This window comes from Triticum aestivum, chromosome 7D (assembly GCF_018294505.1).
Source record: "Triticum aestivum cultivar Chinese Spring chromosome 7D, IWGSC CS RefSeq v2.1, whole genome shotgun sequence".
NCBI lineage: Eukaryota > Viridiplantae > Streptophyta > Magnoliopsida > Poales > Poaceae > Triticum > Triticum aestivum.
The window spans coordinates 142377740-142383739 of NC_057814.1; positions in this window are offsets into that span (position 1 = coordinate 142377740).

Sequence of the window (6000 nt, forward strand, 5' to 3'; positions counted from 1 at the left end):
GAATAAGAAAGTTGTTTTGGTCAGGTCACGTAGCGGTGCGACGATGCAACCGCCGCATGACCCTGTCCCGGCCGAAGAAGACGAAGGCAACCGCGATTGCTTCTGCTGATTCGTTGCCGCCATCACCCACGGCCACTGTCTCCAACATGCTCAACGAAATGTCCCAAAGTAAAAAAAATCATAAACTTTTCTATTGTTCTTTTCTCATGTTCATATGAATAGAATGTGAGATCGTGTGTATGGAACTTGTAGTCTTGATGATGGTACATTTATGTGCATGAAAAATGTTGCCAATGAAGATTTTCTCTCTCAAGATTTTCCATCGCCAGAATATGATTTGCCATATGATGGTGAGAACCTTGACATGGAAGAGGAGGGTTTCGTTGAGAATGCAGAGGGAAGAGCCGCAAAATATTCCAACACCGAAGATGTGTTGATCTGTACCGCTTGGAACCGAGTCTCTCTTGATGCATCCATGGAAAGTGACTGATGTATAGTACGCAACTTTATTCTTGTAGACTTTGTTGGGCCTCCAAGCAATGAGTTCTGTAGGACAACAACAAATTTCCCTTAATTGGATGACCTAAGGTTTATCAATCTGCGAGACGTGTAGGATGGAGGTGGTTCTCTCTTAAACAACCATACAATCAAAGACAAATAATCTCTTGTGTCCCCAACACACCTAATACAATTGTCACTTGTATAGGTCCACTAGTTCGACGAAGAGGTGATGATAGATGTGCAATAAGGATGGTAGAAATAGCTTTATATAATCTGAACACATAAAAACAGCAAGGTAGCAAGTAACAAAACTAGGCAAAACGGCCTCTCAATGCTTGAAAACAAGGCCTAGGGTTCATACTTTCACTAGTGTAATCTCTCAACATCATTAACATAATTCAACCCCATGATAATCCCTCAAAGTGCAACAAAGAATCACTCCAAAGTTCCTACTTTATAGGATAAAGTAGGATGAAATCATGTAGGTATCAAAACCACCTCAAAGTTTTCTTTCCAATCAATGTTGTGAACCACCCCCAAAGTGTCATGAATAGTCCTAGAGATCGTACTACGACGACACCATATGATACATACCGTTCAACTTTTATGTCACCTAGAGACCCCCAGTATCAGCATGGGACCCCTCAATTTAATACTAAACATGCATCATGCAATCTCAAATCCCAGTATTCAATCCAACAAGAAGAAACCTCAAAGAGCAAGATTCAATTCTCCACAAAAAGAGATAGAGGGAGATGAACATCATAAGATTCAACTATATTAATAAATCCCATGATACATCAAGATCAAAACCCATCAAGAACATGAGATAGAGAGATCAAACACATAGCTACTAGTACAAACCCTCAGGCCCGGGGATGAACTACTCATGCATCACCATGGAGGCAACAAGGATGATGAAGATGGCCTCCCCAATGATTCCCCCCTCCGGCATGGTGCCGGAAAAGGGCTCCAGATGAGATCGCTTGGGAAAAGAGGCTTGCGACGACGATAAAATTGTTTCGGGTCTCGCTCTGAGGGTTTCGGGAAATCACAGACTATATAGACTTGGAATTAGGTCAAATGGAGCCTCAAGGGCCCCACAAGCCTGGGGCGGAGCCTAGGCGGCGCCCCTGGGCTTGTATTCCTCTCAGACCTCTTTTGGCTGCCTCCCGAAGCTTTTGGTGTTTCTTATTTTCCACAAAAAATCCCCATAAATTTTCATTGTGTTTGGACCTTCATAGTTATGGATTTTCTGCAAAACCAAAAAATGCAAAAAATAGGAACTGTCACTGGGCACTGGATTAATATGTTAGCCCATAAAAATAATATAAAAGTGCACCAAAACCATATATAATTATTGTAAATATAGCATAAATACTTCATAAATTATAGATGCGTTGGAGACGTATCAGCATCCCCAAGCTTAATTCCTCGTCCTCGAGTAGGTGAATGATAAAAGAAATAATTTATGAAGTTTGAATGCTAGAATAGAACATAACTTTGATCACTTAGGCAATGATAATTCTAATAACAAGTAACATCATTCCAATAAGTTCAACAAATCATAAAGTGGTATGAAGTATCTCGCAATCTTTCGAGATTATATTGCAAACATAAAGCAATCGATGAATTAACAACCAGGTATCCCAATTTGAAGATAACCACCATACTTATACAATGCTCAACAAATTTCTATTAGAAGAATGCATTCAAAGCTAAGAGTGCCCCCCATGCTCAATACATGGTGACAAAAGAGAGAGAGAGAAAGATGGAATTGAACCAACACATAAAGTAAATAGATAGCCCCTTCACGGAAGGAAGCATGGATTAACATATGTCAGAGCTCATTTGGTTTAAAACAAAGATAAATTTATTTTGAGAGGTGTACTTTTCATGTCAATGGTTTAACGACAAAGGTTTCTGATATCTTCCATGCTAAACACATCAATGGTGGTTCCCATGATTTTACACCCCCTCCACCATACGAACACAAACCATGGCTAGCCAAATCCATGGGTGGTTGCCAACTTTCAACTTTTTCAGGGAAGTGTCCTTTATTTTTTTTGCTTGGGATGGTGATGACCTGCAAGGGCACAGGGCTATTGCTTTTCATGATAAGTAAGTGTCTAATCCCACAAGGAGTGAATAGGAAGACAGTACCAACCCCGCAACTACGTTGTCTGCGTAGCGCGTTCACACCCAACCCGTAGTTTGGAAATAGTCTATTCTACCGGTTGCTAGGAAAGAGAGAATAAAAGTTTTTTTTACTATACTACAAGTTAGAGTGTGAAAATAAACTAAGTTAGAACATAAAGTAAAAAATGGGTTTTTGTAACTATATGATTGAATAGAGAGAAAGCGGTGTCTAGGCTTTGGTCTCACTAGTACTAGAAGGGCATCTTAGTGGCAGTGGACTAATACAAGGATACGCGTAGGTGATAACAAGATCACAAGACAGGGCGTCTCCCAACATTACGTGCAACGCGAGTAAATACTAGATCATGCCACAAAGACTAATTTTGCGTACGAGGTCATACCTCATCCTAGAACCGGATCAGTCACTCAAACATAGATGAATAGACACACAAAGAGGAACGATTCATTAATGTCATCAACATGTTCAATCTTACAAATTACAAGTGTGAATATGGAGACGGAGAGGGAGATGGATACCGGCGCACACGGCCTAGCAAGGACCTGCGCCAGATGATGGTGGTGGTGATGAGGCGTGGTGGAGCTATGTAGGGAGAGGCCTCCCCCAACGGGGAGAGCCTCCCGGCGGCTCCCCAAAGTTGTGGTAGATGATGATGGCTTAATATGGTGTCTAGGGTTGGAGATGTTTATATAAGAGGCCTCCTCAAGTCTCCACCGTTGATGTGGATCCTCCTCCTCCATCCAAGGGCCCTAGATGAGCTTTATCCTCTCTCAAATGCTTCTTTATTTTTAGAGGATCTCATGAGAACAAACGGGGACAAAATCGGTGAACAATCCCGTCTGGAGAGGCAACTTTTGGGCTTGATTTCCTTCCATACGACTAGCCACGGTCGTATGGTACATCGTCTTTTACTATGGTCCTCTTCGGTAAATATGTTGCCATTTCTTCATATCTCGGAATTTGATGTTCTTCGGCTCGTTAGATTTGTACGAACGACGACGATCCATTTCTAGTATTAGATCTTGGTTTTGAGCACTTTGGAAAAATGACTTTTTTCACTCTCTGAAATGGCTAAGTGTGGTACTGTAAGCCCTCCGTATTGAACCCGTCCTTGGTCCTTTCATCGTGCTTGATCCTAGGTTGCTCGAATACACTTGTAGACACAAGAAAACAAAGAAAACTAACAAAAACCAAATAAAATACTAAATGTACAATGCTCACAAGGAAAATAATAAAAATCGGTAAACATGCATAATGGACAACTATTTGGTTCAATATTTGGTTCAATGGGACCTACTATATGAAGAGAACATGCAACAGATGAGCTCTAAAAATGAGTAAAATATAGAGTCGCGTCAACCTCCCCATGCTTAAACCTTGCTCGAGCTCATGGCTACCAACTCTAAAGCTTACATTGATCCAAATCCCAAAAAAGATATCCGTGTTTATCGTGCAAGCATGCAAAATTTAACCAGCAAGGGAGTAATACAAGTTATCCTCTTAGTTCCATTTCCATGGAGATTAGGAAAGAGGAAAATATTTTTGTGGATCACAAATTCCCATTGCCAAAGGTTTAGAGAGAAGTTCAATATTATGTTAGGAACACAACAATAACTATCATAGACAAAAGAAACCAATCATTAGGGATCGCTTCAAGAACACCAACCCGAGGCATAGCAGGTACAATATCAAGATTATCTGTCTGAGTTATTCAATAGCTCGACTACAAGTATATGCCTCACACTTAAGGGAAAAAAGAAAAATGGTTGGGGTTTTGAGAAATAAAAAATAAAGAAAGTCTTGCATCAACGCAGCTGACCATTAGGCAATGAAGAAGGCCTTATGATCGATGTTAACACAAGGAATAGGGATCGCCATGCAACTAGGATGCACATAGAGCTATGAATATGTGAGAGATCTCCTATGGACTAAGTGGGGGGTGCAACCAACTTGCTTTCTCATGAAGACCTCGAGCTTTTAAGGATGCCCGTCATCGAAATATACAAGCCAAGTTCTAGAATGTGGGTTTGCCACTTGTATATATCAAACATGAAGCTCATGAAACTTTCTACTTTATAATGCATGAAGTGGTGTGTAGGATCGAAAGTATGTCTAGAGGGGGGTGATTAGACTACTTGACCAAATAAAAATCTATCCTTTCCCAATTTTAGTTGTGGGCAGATTTTAGCTATTAGCACAAGTCAAGCAATCAACCTACATATGCAATTCTAAGAGTATATCAGCGGAAAGTAAAACATTGCATATGAAGGTAAAGGGAAGGGTTTGGAGAAGGCAAGCGCAATGGAGACACGGAGATTTTTGGCGTGGTTCCGATAGGTGGTGCTATCGTACGTCCATGTTGATGGACACTTCAACCCATGAAGGGTAACTGCTACCACTACTGCAGGATGACGCTAACGTGACACTACGATCAGAGGCCCTTCGACGAAACTGTGTGCGATGCAATAATCGCAAACGGTGGTGTAAAAGAACCGTCAAAAAGGTGCAAAACATTTGCGATGCCGGAGCCATCAAACACGGTTCAGGTTTTAGTTGCGTGTGTGATGCAGGCCATACGGTTCAGTTCAATGAACTGTTTGCGATGAGGAGGAACAAAAGAAACGGGCAGCCAGATGAAGGCGTGTGCGATATACAGCATACGGTTCGGTGAACTGTTTTTGATGAGGAGGAACAATAGAAAGGGGCAGCTAGGTAAAGGTGTGTGCGATTGAGGGCATACGCTTCAGAAGGATTAACTGTTTGCGATTAGGTAACATAACAGAAACGGGTCAGCCAGATCAAAGTGTCTGCAATTATTAGCAAAAAAAAGTGTCTGCGATTGATGGCATACACTTCACACGGATGAACTGTTTGCGATTAGCCACAACAAACTGAAACAATTAGATAGATCAACGTGTGTGCGCTAGACGAGCACACACATTCTAATTAAAAGAAGCGTGCATGATGGTAACAACGAGCGCGCACGGTTGTTGGAACAAGACGTGTGCTGACATTGCCTATTGCGGTGCATCCTATGGTGCAAGCGCCACGTACGCGGCCGAGAAGGCGTACGTGCCCACGTTACGCCTTCCGGGAATAGTGCTGCATTTATAACCATCAGTAAATTTTGAGCCTGCGTCCCGTCACATTCCAAATTGCAAACCTGTTCACACCGATCAAAACCTAAACGGTTTCCCACTTAGGAGCGTATTAGTACTCGGTTACAAATACTATTACTCCAAGATGACTGCACATTCCTCCTCAACTCCTCATCCACAAAAACATACAAGTCATTCATCATCGTTCCCTTGTGTCTGCTATGGCCAGCGTGAGTTCTGGGT